This window comes from Eublepharis macularius, chromosome 3, assembly GCF_028583425.1.
Source record: "Eublepharis macularius isolate TG4126 chromosome 3, MPM_Emac_v1.0, whole genome shotgun sequence".
NCBI lineage: Eukaryota > Metazoa > Chordata > Lepidosauria > Squamata > Eublepharidae > Eublepharis > Eublepharis macularius.
The window spans coordinates 111,351,970-111,379,100 of NC_072792.1; positions in this window are offsets into that span (position 1 = coordinate 111,351,970).

Genomic DNA, 27,131 nt, shown 5'->3' on the forward strand with positions numbered 1-27,131 from the left:
ATTGTGAAAGTCTGGACATGTGAGATGTATAAAAATGTTACCATTGAAGTTCTCACTATAATCCGCACTAGAAAAGAAGCCCAAGAATTAAGGGTAAGCACCTAATACACATAACGTTCAGGCATATGAAGCACATCTAAATGTCAAGGATTTCTATGTGGCAGTTAGATATGGACTGGAATCTTTCCCCAGGAAATCCATAGGGTTGGATCCAGCTAGCACCCTCTCTCACCTTATGTCCCTTCTGGTCCAAGTGGTTTTTTTCTGTACAAGTCCCATGATACCCAGCATTGCTTTTGGTCATCAAAGGGAATCTCCTTTTTTCAGCAGCAGAAAAAAGCTAGTTGAATACAACAATAAGATTTAAAAATATGCATTAAAGGCCAGAAGCTTTCTTAGATTATTTTTAATTAAGGTACTGTTTTTATTTAGTTCATTTATAGCTTGCCTTTCAAACTGAGACTTAAGGTGAGTTAATTTTTTTTAAAAAAATGATTAGATAGCATATTTGCAAACCGACAGAAGAATACATTTTTATGCACTTTTGTGACCACAAATGCTGCAGATATCTGGGGGCTGTGTATATAAATGGAATACTACTAAGGGTATGGACTGGGAAAATTTTCATTATAGTTTCCAATTCAGACTTGGCGTGGCAGGGGTGAGTTACCTTGATTGCTTATTTCCGGGTGTTTCAGGAGACAAATCTGTATGTTTTTTCTTCCAAAACGTTATTTTCAATGGGGATTCTATTGAAGGATCTGGAGCAGCTGTTTATAAATATAATGGTACCAAATTTGCACAGAACACAATCCTTCCTCTAATCTAAAGAATTCCAAAGATTCAAGCAGATTGCACAAAGGGGGTCAATTTTTTAGACCCATGAAGAAGGTCTCTCTCAGTGCAGCCACACTTCTCTCTATTGATTTCTAAAATGGCAGTAGCCTAATAGGAGAACTCCAAGACAGGAGACATCCAAGACAGTAAAAAAATAAAACCTGTCTGCATTCATGTCCTACTCTTACAGAGACTGCATTTCTGCTGAAAACTCTGTTTGCCACGCTTCCTTGTTGTGGTATGTTTAACAAAGTAAGATAGGAGATTAGCTGTTTTTCCATTATTCCCTATGGGAGACTGGAGTCATTGTTTTCCAGTCAAATATCACCAAAATTGCCGTGAAGTATCTTCTTTGTCCACAAAAGAACTCCTAAGTGTTAAGCAAATTGGACAAAGGATTTGAATTCTATGGGCCTGTAAACAAGCCCAGGCTTTCTACGGGCCAAGCTACAAGTGATGAATGACACTTGAATGGCAAGTGTATTTCTCTCTGTTTACTTGCCCTCCACTTGTGCTCCACTCAATCCACTTGCCGTTCAAGTGTCATTCGTCACTTGAAGCTTGGCCCTTCTTTGTGGGGAGAGGAGTTTCTCTCCACCCAACAAAAGACAGGGGAAGGAAAATGGCAGCTTTCTGCAGCTCATGTTTGGCAGGAGGTGCTCTGTGCTCATCTCTTGCAATTGGAAGGGAGAAACTCCATTATCTAGGAAATCAGTTAAATCAAAGCAAAACATATGTTCCTGCTGTTTGGCTGGTAAGTATTGGAACTTGGGGAAAAAATGATTTTTGGAGGGACGGGACTTCGTTATTCTTGGATTTGTGTTACTGTTCTGTAAAATAAAGATAATGATTCAAAACAGTGATTTCCATGTATATCATCAGCTTGGGAATTTCCTTATGGACACTCCTCTATGCTATACTTCCCACCATATGGACATTATAATATCCCCCCCCCCCAAATATGGACACTATGCTATGTCTGCCATGTCTACTTGTTTCAATTATATGTGTCTGCAATCAGTGAGAGGAACACATTAGAAAAATGCTGATCCAAGGCCAAACAAGCTGTTATCAGGCTAATAAAAACAACAACATACCACCCTTCAGGACAACTTAAGGCCCACTCAGAGCAGTTTACAAAATATGTTATTATTATCTTCACAAGATGGATATGTGAACCGCACTTTCTCAACAAGGAAACTAATAATCTAAACCACGCACTTCAAGCAAATGGCTACTCCAGAAATGAAATCAGAAGAGCTATTAAACCAAGGATAAATCAAACAACTAAGGAAAAACAGTCTCCCACAGGAAAAGTGTTTTTGCCATATATCAAAGGAATCACTGATCAGATGGGAAAGCTTATGAAAACCCACCAGAAAAATACAACAGATGCTATGATCAGCGAAAGACAGTAGAGACCTCCTCACCTTTGCAGGCGTATACCGCATACCCTGCAGCTGTGGACAAGTTTACATCGGGACCACAAAGCGTTGCATCCAGACAAGAATAAAAGAACATGAAAGACACTGCAGACTTGGCCATCCGGAAAAATCAGCAGTGGCTGAACATAGCCTAACTCAAACAAGACACAGTATCCTATTCCAGGACACTATAATACTGGACAACACTTCCAAATACTTCGTCAGATTGCACAGGGAAGCCATCAAAATTCATAAGCATAAGCACAATTTCAACAGGAAAGAAGAGACTTTAAGAATGAATAGAGCATGGTTTCCAGTCCTGAAAAACACCAGGCTAACAAAATACTCTATACCCGACAATAGCCCTGCAGAGAAGATTAGCATATCAAGCACCAATCCATATGCAAAAGAACCTCCTTAGGATACAGTGAAGCCTGCCTCCATCAGCATTCCACACCCTGGGAAGCTCTTACAGGATGACTCAGCCCAACCCCACCTTCCTGAGTAGATATAAATTACCTGCCAACATCTTTTCCACACTGTGACACTGAGAGATCTCTGTCTTTTGGTGCTACACCTCTGAAGATGCCAGTCACAGCTGCTGGCGAAACATCAGGAACTACAATGCCAAGACCATGGCTATATAGCCCGGAAAATCCACAACAACCATCGTTCTCCGGCCATGAAAGCCTTCGACAATACAACTAACATGTGAGTCATGGTGTGAGACTAGCTTTCAACTCTCCCCCCCCCCAACCCGGAGATGTACAAAGATCTTAAAACAAATGGTCTTCCAGCAGTTTCTGAATTAATGCTCACTTTCCCTCCTGTCCTTCCTAATCAGAGTTAATCAGGGACCTGGTAACTCTTCCTATCCAACCATCATGGGTCATCAAGCACTTTTTTTCACCTTTAGTAATACCAAGGAAGGTTTAATCAAGCCTTGCCTATTTAATTCTCTCTCCTCTGGGGAAAGCCATTAAGCTATTGTGTTTGGGAGCAAAACTTGAGTTTTGCCCAAAGAAACATTTGGCAGCCTCCTTTACAGAGCACTAATCCTTGGTTTGGCTCAACATGCTGACCTTACACAAGACTCCTGACACAAGATGATTTAGGATTCCCCAATCTGAGTTAAAATAAGATGTTCAAGAGGGGATTCTCTTTAGAAGCAATTGGGGGACAATCTTCTGCATGACATCATGGAGTGAGAATAGGCTTCAACCTTCCTCTTCATACTGCTTTCAATTGCAAAAAAAAAAAAAGCCTGGGAGGGGTGTGGTTGTCCTGCTGTTGTGACCATGTATCCTGGGATCATGTTCCTAGCAAAGAGGCAAACAAGTCCTTTTGTGGCTATTTTTGCTGCAAAAATAAAAAATCACAGGGGGAAAGTAGAAGCCCACTGTCATACCACACCACTACTCAGAGCAAAATTCACCCCCCAATAACCTGAGTAATTTGAGTACCCTCTTGCACTTCTAACTGTGAGTTGGGTAAGGGACCCCTGACCCAGCTCACATCAGGCCTCTTTTGTAACGAGAGCCCCGCGTATAGGCACAACTTGTTCTAACTGTCAGGTTCAGTGGGTATATGAGCTGTACTGTCTCCATTTTCTAATGCTTCTAGTGTTTAAGTGCTTTCCCCACAGGTGCACAAGTTCCCAAGCAGACTTCTCACCGAACGAGATTGTTTTGTCTAACAACGTTCCATCCCAGATTGGCCTTGACAGAGTCCAGCTTCCCAAGACTGAAAGATGTTGTTTTGAGAACTGTGGGGGGAGGCTGGCTCAGCTGGGAACTGTTACTTTGTACCTCATGATTTGCTCTTCATTGGTAACAATGCTCTTGTACCATCCTGGATCCCTTATCCAGGACAGTGGACTATAATGGGTCATTTCTACGGTAAAGTTTCCTTATTCAAACAATGGACTCTTGTTTGCTTGTAGAGGAGAACCTGTAGGAAGGATATTATTTAGCCACAGTCTGACATTTTGTTACCAATCATGTCTCAGTCGGGCCCAGCGGAATCCAAAGCCATCCCAGACAGGGATCCTTTGTTTGAGCCGTATGCGTCTCCCGACAACCCACAAGTGCAACCCCAAGAACTTCAAACACCTGCACCAGCAGGGAACGGAGCTTCAACTACTACTCCGCCTCTCATCGATCTCGGCAGTGGGGAGGAAAAACCGAAGGCCTCCAAGCCGACGGCCACCACCATCCCCTTGTTCTCGTTACCTACACCTTCGGAGTGGGGACCCAGACCCCGAGAAACGAGGGAGCGCAGGACCAGTGGGGTGCACCAGCAATTACCCATGGACGGGCGTCGAAGCCTAGAGACAGTCCCTGAATTGGACAGTAGCCAACCATGGCTGTTTTGGAATAGGACGACCGAGCAAACAGAATGGGACACGTCCCGCCGCGGTATCCTAAGTTGGGATTATTCGGAACTCACTCCGTGGTCGGAGCAACCAGAGGTTTCCGAACAAAGTTGGGTGCAGATGCAACATCGCACCCTTGCTGTGGATTCCGGCATTTCAGCAGTTACGGGACTAGCCAAAGGAATTCTAGCAGCGAGATCGCAAGGCGATCAGGGGGACCCTCCACCTTGGGGGCCAATTTCCCCGGTGGTAGCAGTCACAGGGGGCTCCACGACGGACCAACTGGGTCCCAGTAGAGTTCAATTGCTGGAAGCTAGGTTGGTCGATATGGAACAAAGCCTAGCCCATGCTATACATCTACTCTCATTGATGGTGGCGGGAGAGAGACCATCACCAGAAGAGATGGCTATACAAATAGCCACCCTACAAAGTGTAATTTCCAATCCGGGGGAACCTGCCCCGTTGCAGCCACCGCCCTCAAACGAGCCTCCCGTGCAGCCCCCAGACGAGCCTTCTGAATCAGAAGAAGAGGGGGAGCCCTGCCCTGGAGAGCCGGGAGAGACTCCAACGGAAACCCCTAGGCCGGACGAGGTTCCGCATTCCGGGGATACTCCAGTGGAAGTTCCAGGAGGGAGTGGAGAGGAGCTAACCCGCCCGACAGAGTCGCCGGTGATACCCCCTCCAACTTCGCCGATAACGGTCCGGCCGGACCAGCCAGAAGAGCCTCCAGCTCCCCCAAGGGAGGGAACGCCACACCAAACTCCAGTAATCATCCCCATACAACAAATCCCAGGGGAGGATCAACCAGTGGAGGTCGTACCACGAGAACAACCTCCAGGTCCCAGACCAACGACGCCGGGAGGGGCAAGCCCGTGCGGCCCAGCACCCATCAGGCCTTCGCCGCAGCGGCCCCTCCCGCTTCGACCACAACTAATACCACTACAGCAGCCGGTAAGACTACCTCCAATGCAACCTGTATTCCCACCTCCCGATCAACTATTACAGCCTATACCACTTCGACCCCGCCGACCCGCACCGCAGCGACCAATCATGGCCCAACCTGTTCGGCCACCTCCAGCACAACCGGTGCTGCCGCCGCCAGCACAACCGGTGCTGCCGCCGCCACCACAACCGGTGCTGCCACCGCCAGCACAACCGGGGCTGCCGCCGCCAGCCCACCCGGTGATACCGCCGCCAGCACAGCCGGTGCTGCCGCCACCGGCCTAACCGACGCTGCCGCCGCCAGCACAACTAGTGCCACCACCACCAGCCCAACCGGTAAGGCCCCCTCCGATACGCCCCGTCCCGTATCTACCACCGCCGCCGGGGGCCCCCGGGCAACCATTACTGCCGCAACAGCTATGGCCCCAACAGCCTCCTCCCGTACAGCCAGCGCCACTGACCATTCCGATGGACTATTACCCCGCACCAGCCCCAAGGCAAGACCTTCCAATGGGCTGGGTGAAACTGGAAGCTACTTTTGACGGAGATCCCTCGAAACTGGGATTTTTTCTGGTACAAGTAGTACAGTTCTTCAACCGATGGGGACATCTTTTTGGGAGTGAGGCCAGCCAGATTGAACATCTCGGTTCACGGTTACAAGGCAAAGCGGCAGACTGGTATGTAGGACTATACAATATTGGGGCCCCGGAACTTAATACCTTACAAGGGTTGGTGGATGCTATCCGGGCACAATACGAAGACCCCTTAGAAGAAACCAGAGCCCGAACAGAATTGCAAGCCATTAGGCAAGGCAGCATGTCGGCTAGAGACTATGTTACAAAATTCCGACAGCTAGCCGCTAAATGCCCTAGATGTGAAGAATCCACTAAAATAATCCTGTTCAAACAAGGGCTGAACCCGAGACTTCTGGATAGAGCCCTCATGCAAGACAATCCTCCTACTCTGTTGGGATGGATTCAACTCACATGTGAAGTTGAAAATCGGATATTGGAGGTCCGCTTAGTTGAACAACAACAACAAACGGGACAAAGACGCCCCTTAACTTTGCAGAAGGGAGGACGAGGTACTGGATACGCGACCCGCGGAGCAAGGGATGCTAGATGGCAACAGGGTTTATGTTTGCAATGCGGGCAAGCCGGCCACTTTGCGGCACAATGCCCGTATCGGCCTGTGCAAAGACCTCCGCTCCAACTAAGGCGTCCAACCCCTGCTCCATTCCCCACGTTGCAACGCCCAACACCCGCTCCCCGATCGGGTAGAGGCCGTGGCATCTCCCAGCGACCTGCCCCAGACAGAGGATTGGAGGCAGAAGAGCTTATGGAATACGACCCTGCTACCCCAAATATAGAAGGGAACCCAGAAAGCCCCCAGTCGGGAAACGAAATGGATCTGTCGTAAAAGGGCCCAAACGACAGATCCACTCCCGACCCGTCCCAACCAGGGACCGGCCGCATGGGTCCATATTATTCATGCCAGTGACTTTGCTAAACCCCGAAAGGAAGATGCACATCCGTGTACAAGCCCTCATTGACTCAGGCTGTTCAAGAGACATCATCGCCCCAGCCCTAGTCAATGGACTAGTATTGCCAATCCGGGAATTACAAAACCCAGTCATTTTCGAGCAAATGGATGGCACCAACATGAACCCCGTCACTACAGAAACAGTCCCAGTGGTGACGGGCATGGGCCAACACTGGGAAAAAAGGTCGTTTGTCATCAGTACAACAGCCAAATACCCGTTAATTCTGGGCAGCAAGTGGCTATGCGATCACAACCCCTACATAAATTGGGCAGAAGGAAGTATCACCTTCACCCACGCCAACTGTGAAAGCCATCGGTGGAACCAGAATTGGGGTAGTGATCCAACTCACACCGAAAAGGCTCTTCTCACCCAAGAAGAAATAAATCAAATACCCGAATGCTACTGGTCCTATTTGAAGGCTTTCTCCGAAGAAGAAGCGGACACTCTACCCCCGCACAGACGAACTGATTGCGCCGTCGAAATCTTACCAGGAGCCTCACTACCCAAAGGCCGACTCTATCCTATGAGTCTCCATGAACGAGAAGAACTCCGTAAATTCATTGACACCAATCTTCACAGAGGGTTCATCCGTCCAGCCAATAGTCCCCATGCAGCCCCGGTACTCTTCGTGAAGAAAAAAGACGGGGGACTTCGACTGTGCACGGACTTTAGGGGACTTAATGCTGTGTCGACCAACAACGCCTATCCCATCCCGCTCGTCCGGGACCTTCTCAACGTCGTGGCGCAAGGTAAGATCTTTACAAAATTGGATTTAAAAGATGCTTACTTCCACGTTCGTATCAAGGCGGGAGATGAGTGGAAAACCGCGTTTAATACACCCCTCGGACAATATGAATACTTAGTTATGCCTTTTGGATTGACGGGAGCCCCGTCTGTATTCATGTCCATGATAAATGAAGTACTACATGAATTTTTATATAAAGGAGTGGTGGTGTATCTTGATGATGTGTTAATTTACTCAGACTCTGAGGAGGACCACATTCAACTAGTTCAAAAAGTTCTGGCCACTCTAATGAATAATAAATTGCCCATCAAGCTATCCAAATGTGAATTCCATAAAACTGAACTCACTTACCTTGGTTACTGTATATCTCAAGAAGGTTTAAAAATGGATCCAACCAAAATACAAGCGATCCAAGAATGGCAAACTCCCACTACCCGTAAAGAACTGCAGTCTTTCTTGGGATTTGCCAACTTCTATAGAGACTTTATTGCAAACTTCGCGCAAATCACGCTCCCCTTAACAGAACTGTTAAAAACCAAAGATAAAGGGGACCAAGCAAAGAAACCCTCCTCCAAATTACAATGGACACCCGATTGCCAAACAGCCTTTGAATGTCTGAAAGGGCAATTTGTAACAGAACCCATTCTCTGCCACCCCAACGAGCACTACCCTTTCATAGTGCAGGTCGACGCCAGCGATACTGCAATTGGAGGAGTATTATTGCAGAAGGGGGAGGATGGGAAACTGCGGCCTTGTGCATTCCTATCAAGGAAGTTTTCGGATGCTGAAAGGAATTGGAATGTGTGGGAGAAGGAAGCCTTTGCAGTAAAAGCAGCCCTCACTAACTGGCGGCATTGGTTGGAGGGGGCGCGCCACCCCTTTGAGGTTTGGACAGACCATAAAAATCTGGAGGCCCTTCGAAGCCCCCGCAGATTAAATGCCAAACAATTACGGTGGGCAGAATTCTTCTCCAAATTCAATTTCACTTTGAATTACCTCCCGGGCAAAACTAACTTTCTTGCGGACGCCCTATCGCGCATGCCCCAGCACAGAAGCAAACGGGAGGAGACTATAGACACTGTCTTCTCACCTACGCAATTGGGAGGCGTGGTAACTACACGCAGCCACGCAGTCCAGCCCCTCCCGCACAGTCAAGAGTGGAAAACGAAACTTAAGGCTGAGGTGGAAAAGGAGGGGGATAAAATGCCCAAATCCAAACTGAAACAATCCCCACAGGGGGATTGGTTATCCGGAAATAGATTTTATGTACCCGACAGCCTACGAAAAGAGGTCTTACAGCGGTGTCATGATGCCCCCACTGCAGGACACTATGGGTACTTGAAAACGCTGCATTTAATACAACGGCAGTTCTGGTGGCCGGGCATGCGCAAAGACATTTCCCAATACGTCGCCTCCTGCCCCATTTGCCTCAGCGCCAAAACCCGCAAGGGAAAACCTCCGGGGCTATTGCAACCCTTGGAAACGCCCAACAAACCTTGGGAAACGATATCCATGGACTTCATCACTGATTTGCCAGTATCCAAGGGACATAACTGCATTTTAGTGGTAGTGGATCTGTTTTCCAAGCAAGCCCATTTCATTCCATGTACCACTATACCTACCGCTCGAAAACTGGCAGATCTATTCTTAAAACACGTTGTAAAATTGCATTCTTTTCCGTCCAAGGTAATTTCGGATCGCGGCGGACAATTCGTTGCCAACTTCTGGCGGGAGCTTTTACAGATGTTAAATATTGAACAAGGAATCAGTTCAAGCCACCACCCACAAACCGACGGGCAGTCCGAAAAAACTAATCAAATCTTAGAGCAATTCCTTCGTTGCTACATCAACTTCCAACAAGATAACTGGGTGGACCTCCTCCCTCTAGCAGAGTTTTCGTACAACAACAGTGTACATGCCTCTACAGGAGAAGCCCCTTTCAAAGTTGTGTACGGAGCCCACTTTAACCCTTTTCCACTGGACGCTCCCCCTTCCTTTTCCCCGACTTCGCCAGATGTGTCTTCTTGGTGGGGGGAGGCAGCCCAACAATGGACTCTCATTAAAAAACACCTCGAGAAAGCCAAACAGGATTACAAAAAGTACGCCGATCGCCACCGTGCGGCCGAATGGGATTTACAACCTGGAGATCATGTTTATATATCCACCAAAAATCTAAAACTAGCACAAGTCAGCCGCAAACTAGCCTTAACATTCCTCGGACCTTTTACAGTGCGCAAAGTGATCAACAAAGTGACTGTTGCTGTAAATTTACCCAAAAATCTGCGCCATGTACATGATACATTCCATGTCAGCCTGTTGAAGAAAGCTCCAACAGATGATAAATGGCACGTCAAAGCTCCACCCATCCCAACGTTGATAGATGATCAAATACACTATGAAGTACAACAAATTCTGGACTCTAAAATCAAACGCAATCAGTTGTTTTACCTCATCAGGTGGAAGGACTTTGACTCTGGGTTTGATGAGTGGGTGAATTCTGTACATGTTCATGCTCCTAGATTGACCAAAGCTTTCCATACTCGCTATCCATATAAACCTGGGGGAGATTTATTTTAAGGGGGGCAGAATGTCAGGTTCAGTGGGTATATGAGCTGTACTGTCTCCATTTTCTAATGCTTCTAGTGTTTAAGTGCTTTCCCCACAGGTGCACAAGTTCCCAAGCAGACTTCTCACCGAACGAGATTGTTTTGTCTAACAACGTTCCATCCCAGATTGGCCTTGACAGAGTCCAGCTTCCCAAGACTGAAAGATGTTGTTTTGAGAACTGTGGGGGGAGGCTGGCTCAGCTGGGAACTGTTACTTTGTACCTCATGATTTGCTCTTCATTGGTAACAATGCTCTTGTACCATCCTGGATCCCTTATCCAGGACAGTGGACTATAATGGGTCATTTCTACAGTAAAGTTTCCTTATTCAAACAATGGACTCTTGTTTGCTTGTAGAGGAGAACCTGTAGGAAGGATATTATTTAGCCACAGTCTGACATTAACTAATGATCCATTAAACCATTAAATCATCACTTAAATGTTTAAATATAATCCTGCCCACAGGCTTTAGTCAGTTTTTTAGTTTAATCTTATTCTTAAATATCCCTTACCACATTCCTGCTGGAGACACAGAATCACTTTCATCACAGAGAAAATCAAAATGCTCCATCTCAGAGGAACAGAGAAGAACCAACAATGGGTGATATTATAAAACACCCAGAGGATGGCTGGATGACGCTTACCAGTCTATCTTTCTGATTTGCAACAAGATATGAATATATTACTTTGAGCTATTTATAGGGTTTTGGCAGCAGGTGTTCTCTCATTATATCTCATGCTCATGTTCAGATTTCCATGGTTTAGTATTTTCTTCAGAATGTAAATGCCCAAAATTGCTTTAAAATGGGTCGTTGATTCTTCCCATCTCTACCTTCTGTCAGATTCCTCATTAAGGGCTTCTTTCAGAGGGAAGGGAGGGAGGCAGGGGAGAGAGTGAGAAAAACAGAGAATGAGAGAGCACTGCCCTTGACTATGCTTTACAGCAAACTCCTTTGGGTTAAAATAGCTAAGTTTTACAGCTTCAATTGAAGAAGTTCAGATTTCCTGTAAAAATGAAATGTCACGGGAAAATGAGTTCACACACGTTACAGGAATTTCTTATGAAGGTCACTTTGTAGATGACACCTAGTCATAGTTATCTTCTCTTGAATTTTTGGAATAACGCCCCCCCCCCAATAATGTGCTGATATGCCGATTTAATACAGCAGTTAAGAAACAAAGTTGTGAACCAGGAAGTACCTGGATTTAACATTGCCTTCTAATGTCAGAATCGATGTGAAACTAGAAGATGGACTGCCTACTTTTTTTTAATAAAAAAGTATAAATATCAACTGTCTGCAGAGTGCCCCAGTTTGGGAAGAAAGTTTACTCCTTTTCCTTCTGCACCATTTTCTCAACCTCATTTCTCATCCCACAACTTTTATTTCCCCCCCATAGGGGACTCATATAATATTAATATCTTTCTGTCCCCTTTCCCCAGAGAAAATGTCCTATGTACCTGAAGGACAGACTAAGATTCCCCTATTCAAGCACCCTCAAGAAAAATACATAAAATCCACATACTAGTTACAGTTACATTTTAGGTCTTCCTTTTGAGTAAATGCATTATTTTAGGACACCCAGATTGTAGCAAATTCGTTAGCAGAAATTTTCTAAACACAAGTCATACAATTTAAATTATTCCATTTATCCTTAATTCTAAACAATTATTATACTTCAAAATAGACTGGAAACATCATTAACATGATTCCCAAAGGAATCCCAAAGGACATGCCTGCAATTTTCTTCTTCTATATCTACTAGGGATCAGTACAAAATCATATAAGGATGGATGCCATGGTTGAATTTTGGGATCTGCCTCTCTCATCAGAAAGTGTCGGGATTGTTTAAAGTCTTTGGGAATGCTGGGGAAGTGTTGTAAAGTCCCAAAAGTATACACATCCATGATCCAAAGGTCTGAGGATTCTGAAAGATCACACTCATGTACTGCAAACTAGAATCAAAAGAAAGTCCTTCAAAGCTATCAATTTGTGCGCTGAAAAGTATGTTTGTGGGAGTTGCAGTATTTCACTCACAAAAAATTAGTTCTGAAATAATTCTATTTTTCACTCTATAGAAACAAAAATTCTGAACCTCATTAAAATTAACTACTTCTATATAAAAATTGTGGGCTTTAAAACATCAGTATATATTGTAGTATAAATCCTAGTTTATGGAATACCATGTAGATAATCTGTTCAAAATATCTGGATCCTGTCAATGAAGAATCCAGTCTCAGAACTCCTCAGTAATAGAGGATGGGTGGCCCATGTGCAAAGATCCTGACCTGGATAGCCTAGGCAAATCCAATCTCATCAGATCATGGAAGCTAAGCAGAGTCGGCATTGGTTATTTATTGGATAGGAGACCTCCAAAGAAGACCAGGGTTGCAGAGGCAGGCAATGGCAAACCTCCTCTGTTAGACTCTTGCCTTGAAAACCACAGTGGGAGGGAGGGGTCACCACAAGTCAGCTATGACTTCATGGCACTTTCCACCACTAATGTGTGAAGGGTAGAAAGGATGTGTTGCTTTAGTGTTTTAAAAGGTTGCTGGCTGGGGTGGAGGTCAAGATACTAGAACTAATGTAAGTCAAGGGAAAGGTTCTCTCTGGTTGCTGTCACCCAGACTCTGATATACCCAGCACACTAGTTCATAGAATGCCATAGTCAAGAGCATTTGAATGACTGCTTGTATTGTACATGGATCCTGGTGCAAACTAACATCCATGGAATAAATGCAATATAGTATTTCAAGAGAAATTTCATACAGAAACCACCATACATAGGTCCCATTCAGACATACTAGTTACAACTAGAGATGGGCACGAACCAAAATATGAACCAAAGTTCAGCATTAACCAGGCTGGTTTGTGGTTCGTGAACTGGTGGTTCATCAGAGACCATTTCTGATGAACTGCCATGAAATTTAGGTTGGATCATTTGGTTCATTTTTTGGTTCATCACTGCAGACAGCCTGGCACCAATCAATCAGTTTCTTAGGCAATGGGGGATAGGCTTTCTGCAGACCTTCTGCTGACCCAGAAGTGACCTTCTGCTGACCTGGAAGTGACGTTTTCACAAATCAAATGAACTGGTTTGCGAACAGGGGCAGGTTCGTGAAAGTTTGTAGTTCATGAAATGCAATGAACCATGAACTGCACGGTTTGGTTTTTCCCCAGTTCGTGCCCATCTCTAGTTACAACTGTTTCCAACTCTTGGTAAATGCAAAAATCAGCATGCTTGAGGGGAAAAAAGTTTTAATGACTCTCACTCTTTAATGCAGAAGGATTTTCTAGAAGTACTGTTTGTTTACATTTACTTTCCCAATGGTGGATTTGGGAAAAATAACACTTTACCCTCGGCTTTTCTGAACACTCAATATAAAGTTCTTAGAAATAAATTAAATGCTTTAACAATATGTCTCAATCCACGTTTGTCTAGCTGTTCCACAGCATCGTTAAAAGTATGTGGAATCTGGAATAAATTGTTTACTATTCATGGAGCTCTATTCACATTGAAAATTTCATTTACAACTTTCTACCATCAGTGACAGTTCTTTTTTGTTGCTGTTGTTAACAAGGTTAAAAGTCCAGTATCCAAAGCAGTGATAAACAAGCTGGTGTGGGATCATTCCCCCCACCCTGAAATATATTTAGTCAGACTATCTCTGGATATTTAGACAACAGATGGTATCTAATCAGTTAAAGTCTAATTGCAATCAAGAATGAGTGATGATCAAGTTTAAAATTAAATTATCTGCACTGAAGTATCTTGATGTCTTGTTTTTCTAGAGATGATATTTCTGGCTTGTTAAAGTCCTAAGATTAATCAATGAAGCAGAAAATGTTCACTGCTGAAATATGGTACAAGGCACTTTGAAACTATATGAAACTATGGGAAAATGAAGCTTTGCACATTTACGGTAAAAAGATTGTTTTAGATCACAATAAACTAGTATTACAAAATTGCCTGCAGAATTGTCCTGGGACATATCTAACTGAATATTTACAGGCTATTCATGCCAATTTCAGTGTTCAGAATGCGGCTCTCCCAGCGTGGCAGAATGCCACTCAAGCTGGGAGCTGTCCTTTGTGGCCCCGCCCTGGAGGAAAGGAGACAGGCTCCCTTCCCAGGCATCCTGGGCTTAGCTGGGGGGGGCGGAGCCAAGAGCCTGATCCAGGCAGCTCCGCTCTCTCCAGCTGCAGTCTCTTTGAGCGCTCGGTGAAGCAAGAGCTCTTTGCTCTGCCTTCCTTTGAGTGGTGAAGCTGAAGGGAGGAATGTGTGCTGAACAAACATTGATGGCGGCAGTGGAGGCAGTTGGAAAGCGGCGATAGCAGTCAGCTCTTGGAGGCTGTTGGAGGCAGCTGGCACCTGCAGCTGCAGCGCACAATACAGGCCAAGGCTTCAGGGCCTTTTGGGGCTAGAGTAATTGAGCGGTTTAATTGAGCAGGCTGGTTGGGCACTGGGGTGGCGGGCAGCTAGGCTGTATTGGAGGGACTTTGGCCCAACTTGGGTGTGGTCACTCCCCTTAATAGTTGTCTTGGAGAGAGTGGGTGGTGAGAGCCCTCTCCCCCCCCCACTCACACATAAACCCCTCTTCCTGCCATAAGCCTGTTTGTTTCCATTTAGCCTCCCCCCACCCCTGGCAAGAAGTAATATAAAGTAACTTAAAAACAGAGCCTGTGTTCTTCACTTTGGCTTACTGGTAAAGCGGCACCTAAGCCTATATTCTTGTAGGCCATAAAAAAGGGCCTGGTGGCCTGTCTCTGCCTGACAGCCATTCTGGTAGCAGTCAGATTTGCTCAGGGCTGTGCTCAGCGCCATCTTGTGGTGGAGAATTACTGGTGGCCTTGTCTCTGCCTGACAGCCATTCTGTTGGCAGGCAGATTTGCTCAGGGCTGTGCTCGGCGCCATCTTGTGGTGGAGAATTATTGGTGGCCTGTCTCTGCCTGGCAGCCATTCTGTTGGCAGGCAGATTTGCTCAGGGCTGTGCTCAGCGCCATCTTGTGGTGGAGAATTACTGGTGGCCTGTCTCTGCCTGACAGCCATTCTGTTGGCAGGCAGATTTGCTCAGGGCCATGCTCGGCGCCATCTTATGTGGCAGGTTGGTACTGCTCCTTGCAATTGCTACTTTTGCAGGGGCTTAGTGATACCTGTCAGGGCTAGCGTTAACAGTTGGTTAAGGGGTAAAGCTGTGAGCCAGTCCAACACATTATTAACGGCTGCTGTGTCATCATTTGGGAATGTTTATGCCGCCCAGAAAAGGGGGTGTCCCATCAATGGGGAAGTGGCCTGTAAAAAGGCCAGTGCTGCGGAACCCTACTCGGGCTCTGTCTTCCTCAGACGAAGACGATGGCCCAAGCAGGCAGGAACTTATGGAGCGCATTGTTGCTCTTGAGAAGGCTGGGAGTGGTACAGCATCAGCTGTTGCACCTGTTCAGCCACGCAAGGGTGCTAAAAGAATTACAAGGGCTGATTTTAATAAGGATTTTGCCTCTTGTCTTTCTGCCCTGGAGGGAGTATCAGGAGTGGTGGCAAGTGATGGAGGCAGCAGCCAGGACCATCCAACATTAACTGAGAGTGTGGCTGACATTGATCAGGAATGGTCAGCTGACAGTGGGCAAGGTTCCATAGCAGTGGAACAACCCATGCCTGACGGTAAGGATCCTTTGCCCAAGCGGAGTGCCACTTGGCCCTGGGGCTCTTTGGGACAGGTAGCTGCTACCGGCGCTTCTGCATCTTCTGTTTTGGAGACATATCCCATGCTTGGTTGTCCTTCTGCAGTCCCAACTATTTGGCCTAGTTATGCCAGTTGCTCCTTGCACCTGCAGCAGGCGCAAGTACTGCCTGTATCGGGCTGTGCTACCAGTTGGGATGGATAGGCCTTCCCTCTGTCTGTGACTGGGTGGCCTTTTGGTTATGGCAAGCAGATGGGCCTGGCCCCTTATGGACCCCAGGGATATGGCATGGTTCCTTATAGGACACTTTCCCCGGGAGATATGGCATTGCCTGCGGAGGTGCGGGGGGGGGGGAGAGAATATACAAAGGGTTAGTACATGGATGTCTTTACCCTTCTTTTCAGGGAACGGGAGAAGAAGGATATAGATGATCTGTACGATAGGGATAAGGAGAAGATCTGCTGCAGGCAGATTGGCAGGAACTGGACTCATTGGTTGTCTGGGTTCCTGGTTTATGCAGGGGTATTGGCTAGGGCACAGCCAGGTAGGGCTCTCCCCCTTTTCCAATACATGAATATTATATACAGGGGGTACACGGACTTTGAGGGGACGGCTTGGTTGATACAGCTGTGGGTGCAGGTCATGGCCCTTGCCAAGTCCAACCTCAGAAATAGGAGCGAGAGTGGTCATATGATTATTCTGCCCTCTCAGGGTTCAGGTTCCCACACTTCTGCGGGGCAGCAGGTTTAATTACGGCTGCTTTGTTGGGACTTCACATCTGAGGAGCTTTGCAACAAGAAAGTGGGCAAGTATATGCATGACTGCCCTGCATGCATGGGAACCCACCCATAATCTGCCTGCCCCAAAGGAAGACAGGGTGGGAAATGCTTTGGGGGCAGTGGTGGCCAACAAGGGCCTGGAAAAGGGGCCCAGCCTAGTAAAGCTGAGGGTACTTGAACAGTTTCTTCAGATCTCTCGAAGGTGCAGGGATGCTGACTATTCATCCATTGTTTAGACGACTTTATGATGTCTGGGCCAGCTGGCTTGGGGCAGTGTGCCAGGCTTTTGGCAGGGTTCATGGAGTTTTCTGAGGAACTGGGGGTTCCTTTAACTCATGAGAAAATGGAGGGACCAGCTGTTGTCTTGACGTTTTTGGGCATTGAACTTGACACGGTTCACCAGACATTGAGGTTGCCACTGGAGAAGGTGGTTGACCTTAGAGCCAGGTTGGAGGACTGCTTGAGCAGAGACAAGGTATCTCTCCTTGAGTTACAGCAATTAGTTGGCCATTTAACCTTTGCCTGTAAGACAGTGGTGCCTGGGAGGGCTTTCCTTAGGCGGCTGTGTGATGCTATGGGGAACTTGCGATTGCCCCATCATCACTTGCAAATTACCAAAGGGATGTGGGAGGATTTGTTAGTGTGGAAGGAATTCCTTGCCACCTTTAATGGGGTGACCTTCTGGAGGGAGGAGCTGCTGTTAGAAGCAGAACTCCAGGTCACCTCTGATGCCTCCGTGTCCACAGGCTTGGGAGTCTTTTTCAGGGGGCATTGGTGTGCTGACCAATGGCCCGCAGATTGGGTAGCCCAGGGATTGTCCAAGGACCTGACGTTTTTGGAGTTCTTTCCCTTGTTAGTGGCCGTGTGGCTTTGGGGATCACAATTGGCGAACCAAGCTGTACACTTTTGGTGTGACAACTTGGCTGTAGTGCACGTGGTTACCACCATGGCATCTAGATCCCCCAGGGTAATGAGGCTGGTGAGGGCCTTTACATTGAAATGTTTACAGATGAACATTTTGTTTAGGGCCAGACACGTTCCAGGTGTTAACAATGGGGTGGCAGACGCTTTGTCTCACCAACAGATGGAACGATTCTGGCAGCTTGCCCCCTGGGCTGACAGGCGGCCTGCAAGGATGCCCCAGGAGCTGTGGGAGCTTGGACGGCGGAAGTAAATAGAGCAATCCAGCTGTCCATTGCCCCCAGTACACGCCGAGCCTACGACCGTGCGGTAGGGCAGCTGTTCCAGTTCAGGGCATCGGCGGGGCTGCAGCAGTCGTGGCCCATCCTGCCTGAGCACCTGATGCACTTTTGTGTAGTGCATCGGGGGCGGGGACTTGCAGTGGGGTCAGCTGGCTGCGTTAGCCTTTGCCAGCAAAGCACGGGGCTTACCTGAATTCATGGGTGTTTTCAGGATCCGAAAGATGCTGGAAGGCTGGGCCAGGGAAATAAAAACGCCAAGTGACCCGAGGCAGCCCATCCCCCCATCAGTGCTGAGGGGGCTAGTGACCGCGTGGGCGGAAGTATGCTCATCCGTGTTTGAACGGAAGCTTTTCCACGCTGCTGCCTTAACGGCATTTTTTGGGGCCTTACGAGTAAGTGAGTTGGTGGCCTCATCGCGTACAGACGCGTCTGGCCGGGCTTTGAATGCCCGGGACATTAAATTTGTTGGGGACAAAGTCTCCATTGGAATCAGAAGGTCCAAGACAGACCAGCAGCAGCGGGGGAGCACCTTGCTCTTGGGCCCCTACTCTGAGCAGGAGCTGTGCCCGGTTAAGACCCTCAAGGAATACGTCACGCTTCGTGGGGATGCCCAAGGGGTCTTATTCCACCATGAATATCAGGCCCCACTGACTGAGTATCAGTTTTGGGCAGTGACAGAGAGGGCACTTAAGAAAATTGGCTTGTCGGGGGTCAAATTCGGAACCCACTCCTTCCGGATTGGTGCGGCCTCCACAGCAGCTGCTATGGGATACCCTCAGCAGGTGATTCAGAGAGTGGGCAGGTGGTGGTCAAGGATGTGTCGGTCCTATGTCCAGCCTCTGCAGCAGTTCTAAATGGCGGACTAATTGCTCTTTCCTCAGGTGCCATGACGGGCCAGGCGAGGAGGAGAATACTGATTTGTGGCCACAGCATGGTGTTCTGGGCGGCCAATCAAGCCAAGAGCAAGCCGATTGGATCACAGCTGGGATTGAGCGCTGTGGCCACGGTGGAGTGGCAGGGCCAGCGTGGCCTCAAGTGGCCTGGCCTGCTGCCTCTCCTGTTTAGGGGATGGATGGAGCCTCCCCCACACATTGTGGTCATTCACCTGGGTGGTAATGACCTTGGGCTGGTACAGGGCAAGGCCCTGTCGATGCAGGTAGCGGTAGACCTGGAATACATAAGCAGCCGATGGCCGGGCGTGCTTATAGTATGGTCGGAGATGCTACAACAACGAATTGGGCGGGAGGCCTTAGATTCCAGGGCAATAGAGAGGGACCGACGTAAGGCTAACCACACCATTAAGAGGTCTTTGGGGCAAGACTTGGGCATTTATCTGCCACACCCCATGATTAGGGCCGAATTTGCCCACCTCTACAGAGGAGATGGTGTCCATCTGTCACCTGAGGGCAATGATATCTTTTTGGATGACCTGCGGCAAGGGCTTCGGGTGGCTCTAGGCCACCTGTGGGGCGCGAGGGTCTAAGCAGAGGCTTGACCCTTGCGGTGGCAGGAGATTTTGGGAATAGGGTGCGGGCCAGTGAGCCCCTGTGGCATTCCTCAAGGTTGGGGAACAGGGTCTGCCATTAGGGCGGTATGCCTGTGGCGGCTACCGTCAGGGGGGGCAGACGCCTGAGGGGATCCCCCGGATCAAGGCCTAACCTCATGCTAGTCGGCTGGGGCGTAACAGGTGCTTGTGGGGGATCCTATTGCCTAGCTGGCCGGGTTGCAGCCATTCGTGAGATGGCCTACACCCGGGGCATTGGGGCTCGCCCAGACAGGCAAGGCAGTGGCCAGTGTGCTGACCCCAGGGCTTGACCTGTACCGCTTAGTTAGCTCTTGCCGTGCATTACCTTTATGGTCATTTTAATAAACGGCCCTTTATTCCAAACCTGTGTCTGTCTCTTCCTTCCGGCTGAGGTTGCAATAGACAGAGCACAATTAGGAAACAAAGTAGCCTAAAAACTGACAACTTTCCATTTCTACTAGACTGTTGTTGCTACAAAGTACAGTGCTGTACAGAAATTTATGAGCAGTCTTTTTGAATTCTGCTCACAGAAACTAAAGCACAACAGAATTAATAAATTAGATGAAATAACAATGTATTCTTCTAGCCCCTCTCCTAGCATTACAGAAACAGATTTCACTACTGGTTGGTTACACTGCATGCAAAAATGCACAACATATCCCTTCCATAGTAGACCACTTGAAGCAAATGACGCTACTTCAAAGTGAATTTCTCCAGATGAATACACTGTTCTTACATCTCCTTGAGGGGAAATGTCTAACTTTCCATTCCAGGTATAATTCTTTTTATTATTTTAAAAAGGGAAAAATTTGCTCATACATAAACTTTTTGCTACATATCATTTGAGAACTTCAGGATAAAAACATACCTACAGCTGGTATAAATACCACCTGCTGTTTTTCTACAAAATAGCATCAGGATGAGCAATTTGCTGGAGGGCAGTGACAGGCAAAAGGAGAGATAATTAATCCTTTTCCTCCCTAATGCTGCTCCCCCAGCCCAGTTTGAGAAGTTCTTGCAAGTACTAGCATATGGATTTAAATGGTTTGTGAAGAACACCATAATAATGTCATCCAGAAACTGGTTATTTGAAAAAAACCACTTTGAAGCTAGTTGTAACACTGCAGAGTAAATGGCTACAACACCTCTGCAGTATTGATTTTAATTCTGGTTTTTTAACACTTTATTATTTGTTAATGACTTAGAGGGTGGTCTATTTTTTGTCATGTTTTACTTTAAGCTGCCTTGAGGATATTCTCTGAAGATAATAATAATAGTAGCTGTAGTGATACAGGAATTATATCCAGACTGGATTCTATAACTTTTTTCTGTTTTTTTTATCCAGTCCTGGACTAAGCATTATTCAAAGAAAATTTAGCAAAGTGCACCATGGCTGTTTAGGCCCAGGTCATAACAGGAAATAATTTTACACATACTCATACATGCATCTTTATTATCTGCATGTTCCAGAGCTAATTTCTAAAACAAGAGGTAACTTTGGGCTTAACTCACATGACTACATAAAACTGGCTAAAACTTCACTGCATATTTAAAAATTTATGTTGTCAGATGAAATATCAGGAGAAACATTGTGAGGAGTCATTGGATCCAGACTAAATTAGTAATTTCTGCCACATCCTCCTTCCCACTGCAGACATCCTGCATGTCATTTCTCATTTGGTGGAGATCAGTGGGCTGCAGTGGGTGGGGCAAGGCAGGGAAGTTCCCTTCTGCTATTGGAAAATGTAGACTGCAGTCCTAAGAATGCTTTCCAGGGAGTAAGTGACTAAAATGGGACTTACTTCTGAGTAGATTTATTTAGGCTTCCTTTGGATCCAACCACCTGTGTTGACATCCCTAAAGGCTAATTTTAAGGATAAGCAGTGTAGAAGAATCTGACACAGTAACTTCTGTTAAATGGAGAGTAGAACCTAGTAAGTGGCAAGACATGGGGGAAAGAGATGAAAGTATTTTCTTTTTTCTTCCCTTCTCCCTATAATTTTTTGCAGGTTCCACCTGCATTTACTGCCTTGTACACGAATACATTACAAGCTGTCATGATTTCTTACCGGAAAATTTCTTTGCACAGAAGTTGGTATACACTCCTTCCTCACAAATCTCTTGAAGACAGAGGAAAGTCTTAAGTTCATCTTCAATGGTAAATATAGACATTTACCCTCATTGACCTGTGTTTGGACAAATGTGGTATAGCATTTCCTTCCTTTCCACCTTCTTTTCTTGTATTCACTACCCAACTGGAGTTCATACTCTTCATCAATATATAATAATTCCCCCTTAAATTATGTTCTACATTAAAACTTATATCATTATTTTGGTCTTTTCTATAAATGGAGTTTGTTCTTGACCTTACTTATAATTGTTATTTTTTTAAATACTACCTATCTTTGTTGCATCTATTCTTTATATTCTAGAGGGTATAGCTCCTTTTACTTGTCACTATAGACTTTAAACAAGAAGGAAACAAAGAAGAAATAAGTAAAGGGCCTAGGAAGGAAATGCTATGGAACAGAGCAGAGGATAATGAATTTGGGAGTAAACCTGACTCCCCTCCAATTGTCTTGCAGCATGCCTTACTCCATTTCCTTTCTTAACAATCCAGACAAAAACTGTTTGCCCATTACTCTTTATATCTTGGCAACAAAAATGGACAGAGATGTTCATTAGTGCAGCAAACAGTCTTGTGAACTTGCTGCCAGGAAGCAGCACTTACTGCAGACAATTAACCTGCTTTCTTGCAATAGCCAGGTTAATTGCTAAAGTGATGCCAGACAAGCGTTTTTTTAACATGTTGGGGATGCAATTTTAGCTGGGAACTGTAGTTGAAAACAGCGTTATGTCCCTAGCACAGGGAGGCAGGAGAGGGGAAGAGTTTTTCAAAGACAGATTCAAAGCAGAGCCACACGAGGTCACTGGGAGAAGAACTTTAAAATTGTTTTCTTGAAATCTCAACAAAGAAAGGAATACAGGATCCTATCCCTAGCATGGGGAGGCAGGGGAGGGGACAAGCTGGTAGTAGTTATTAGGCTGCTGAGTTAGGACTAGAGATGGGCACGGACAGCAATACGAACCAAAAAAAGCCACAAACCACCCAATCTGCTGTTCGTGAACAAGCTGTTTGTGAGGCCCCATTCTAAATGAACAGGTGGCCATTGCAAGCCTTGTTTGTTGCTGTTCATCTTGCTGTTCATCAAGCCAGACAGTCTGGCACCTGCAATCAATTCCCTTAGCAACTTAGGCAGCGATTGTCTGAACTCTGTCTGAACTCCTGCTGTTGCCCTGAAAACCCCAATCTAAGCCCAATTTAGCTTGATAGGCAGGTCTTCCTTGTTGCAACAAGGGAACAAAGAGCAGGGGAGAGGGGGCTCCCAGCTCTGACTTTGCAGACAGTGGAGAGGGAGAGAGACAGCTGCTGTTGGCATTTTGATAGAGAGAGTGCATTGGAGCTTGAATTTTCTTTGTGTGTGGTGGAATAGGGATCAACCCCTTCAAGTTCTAGGGCTGCTGCCAGGCTCTGGGCCAAGCTATTATTTATTATTGGTACCTTTCCTGCTGCCTGCTCAGGTAAGGTTTCTGGGAGTGGTGCAGGGGGGATCTACCCCTTTAAGTTTCAGGGCTGCTGCCAGGCTCTGGGGCCAAGCTATTATTTATTATTGGTACCTTTCCTGGTGCCTGCTCAGGTCAGGTTTCTGGGAGTGGTGCAGTAGGGATCTTGACTTGGATGATGGCTGGAGGAGAGCCTGCTGGCCCCCATGAACAGCCAATCATGAACATGCTTGTGAACAGGACCATGTTTGTAGTTGTTCTTGAGTCCTTTTTCGTAGATGGCAACAAACAACAAACATCATGTTCATTTTTTTTTCTGTCCGTGCCCATTTCTAGTTAGGACCAGGAAGTCCATCATTCAAATCTCCTCTCTGCCATGTAGCTCACTGGGAACAATAGTGACCTTTTAAAACTATCTCATGTGATAGTTATGAAGTTAAAATAAAAGGGAGAGAGGTTATACTGGCATGAACTACTTATGGTTCATAAAGATAACAAAAACTTCTTATATGTACTTTCTTTTGCAATTTAATTACTGCATTTTGCAGTATCTAAGAAAAGGCCTTTGAACATTGTTGCATACCGCCGCCCTCCAAAAAGGAAATCTTCCCCATAACCCAACTGCATCTATGACACAAAGCTTTACGTTTGATTGATATTGTTCAGAAACAACGAATGCTTTGAGCCGAAAATGGATTGTCTTCATTATTTTTCTTTGAGAAGGTACAACCTCCAGGTGGGGCCTGGAGTTCTCCCAGAATTAAAACTGATATCCAGGCAGAGATTAATTTCCCTTGAGAAAACAGCTGTTTTGGAGAGTGGACTCTATGGTATTATACCCTACTGAGGTTGCTCCCTATTTTAAACTGCCAGGAATATCACTCCCTGGAGTTGGCAGCCCTAGAACACATAGCATTAGGAAAATAGTTGCCTATCAGCTCTGTGAAGACAACCTATACCTATAAAATAGATCATGTTTATGTTCGAGAGAAGACATTTCTGAACCAATATTAGCCACCCAAGTACTCATCCAAATTATGATCATGTGCAGAGGGGGCACAAACTGAGAATATTCCATGGACCACCGGTCTGTGGTGTGTTGATTTTCATGGACCATGAACTTTTCACAGACCAGCCACATTCACGGACCAGTTCATCAGTCCGTGGTCTGTCATTTCCAGCAGCCATAGCCTCACCCCCATCATACCCAGAGAGCCCAAAATTTCAGAGAATCTTCAGCAGCCACTCCTACAGCCATCCTTCAAGTTTAGTCAAGATTGCATTTTGGATGTCTGAGTTACATACCCCCAAAGCGGCTGCCCCAGGAAACTTTCAGTAGATACTAGGAGTCACAAATGCCAATTGACTTGCATTGGCTAGCAGCACCAAAACATTGCAATGAGGCAAAATCAAACAGAAAAAGGTAGAGGAAGAACCCCCTCACTCACCACACAGACATCTTCCCAGCCATTGCCTAGGGAATTAATTCTTGCTCCTTGCTCACATAGAGAAGAATGGGAGCTCTCTGCTTGGTAGGAAGACCTGCCTATCAAGGTTTTGAGGGCTAAGATTGGCTGCAGAATGTCCACCCCTCCATTTCCTAGGGAATTCATTCTTGCTCCTTGCTCCATAGAGCAGAATGGGAGCTCTCTGGTTGGCAGGTAGAGCGGCTGATCAAGATTTTGAGGGCTGAGATTAGCTGCAGAACGTTCACCCCTCCGTTGCCCAGGGAATTAACTCTTACTTCTTGCTCCATAGAGTAGAATGGGAGTTCTCTGCTTGGCAGGCAGAGCTGCCTATCAAGTTTGTAAGGGCTGCAAAAGGTCTGCAGACCTCCCCTCCATTGCCTAGGAAACTGATAGATAGGTGCCAGGAAGTCTGGACTCAAGGACCACGGACCAACAGACTGGCCCAAATGGAACAAAATTTGTGAAAATCTGAGTCCCATAAATTGCGTGTTCGCAAACCATGAACCAGGCTGGACTGTGTCAAATTTAGGTCTGTTTTCCAGACCATGTTCGCCTCTACTTGTATGCCTCACTTTATTCAAAATTCTCCTTCACTATGATGGCAGTCTGCATCAATGCAGTTTAGAGTTTTATTTGTAAAGAGTACTCCAGTCTGGCCACATCAATATGTATCTTCCAAAGGGATTGCACTGCAATGCCATTCCAAACTTTTACCCTGCGTTTGCTTTGCAATATTTCACGTGATTTGTCTTGCACAACTTAGCAATAATCATTAAAACTCATTAGATTGGAGGAAGAACCAGTGTCACATTGACATCTGGATACATGAGCTAATTTCACTGGTGATGCTTGGAGTTTTAATTATGTAAGTCACTTTTCCCCTTCCTTGCATCTCACATTTCCAATGAAGTGCTTGGTAAAGCTTGAAAACTCAGCAATTTTATATTGTTTATTTTTCATAGTAAGAAACATTGAAGTATGTTAAGGATTTTTAATGGTATTGTTTGAAAATTGCTAAGCAGTTTGAAGGAGCCCTGGCAACTGAAAAATCCCGTAAGTAGATACATTCAAGATTGAATTGTAAAAACTAAAATGAAAATGTTCAAAATCTTATTTTTTTAATTTATGTATACATATTTAGAAGACATCATCCACTTTTATACTAAAACAGCACTCAAAGCGCCTTACAAAGTTTTATTTAAAACAAGTAAAACAAAGCAATAGTTCTGTGGTTTTCTCCAACACCACCTTCCACAATGCAATGCATAATCTACAAAGTCTATTTCCTCCTTCCATCTGCCTTTCTTATTTTTGTAATCATTTAAGATTTTTTACGCTTTTGAAATGGGGTTGCAGAGGAGAGTTTTGCGGATACTGTGGATAGCCAAAAAGACAAATAAGTGGGTATTAGATCAAGCCTGAATTTTCCCTAGAAGGTAAAATGACAAAACTAAGGCTATTGTACTTTGGTCACATCATGAGAAGACAAGATTTGCTGAAACAGTCAATAATGCTAGAAAAAAATGGAAGGCAGTAGGAAAAGAGGAAGACCTAAAAACGAGAAGACTTGACTCAATAAAAGAAGCCATGTCTTCCAGTTTGCAGGATCTGAGAAAGTCTGTTAATGATAGGAGGTTTTGGAGGTTTTTCCTTCATAGGGTCATCATAGGTTGAAGGTGAGTTGATGGCACATAACACACACACATGCTTTTACAGATTGGATCCTCAATTCCTTCTTTACCTGTATTTTCAACGGATAGAATTTGTTTGGTAGAGTTTGGGGATAAGGCATCTTTCTCATTTGGGAAAGACATTCACCTCTTAAAAGCCAGCTTGCCCTTTATAACATCTTTGGCATTAGTATTTAACTGTCTTATCTTAAATCTTATCACTTTATTTCCTTTTCTAATCAGTGACATACTTTTCTCTAAGCCACTATTACAATGGATTTAAATAACCTCCAAGCATCCTGGAGGGATATGGTTTTCCTGACTATCCTCTTCAAACTTCCTTTTAATTAACACTTCATTTTGGGGGAATTCCCTCTTCTGAAAAGAAATGTGCCTGCATTTCCAGGCAATTTTCTACTCCTATTTGATAATGTTGTGGTCACTGTTCCCATATGGTTCGCCAACAATTAAATCTCTTTCTGGGCACTGTTCATTATTAAATCAAAGGTTATCTCCTAACTTGTCAGCTCCATTGTGCCTAGCACTTTGAAGATACAATCATTTATCATAGCTAGACGTCTTGTCTCTTTGTCATGATCTAAATGTGCAGTTAGCCAATCAATATGAGGATAATTGAAGTCACCAATTATCATATTTCCTCTTTTTGTTGCCTCTCTTTGTCAATTTCCAGATCACCATCAGAGCTTTAATCAGGGACTGAGTGAAAAGTATGACAGTGGCATTGCATTACTTTTTGGGTCTTGTATTCATATG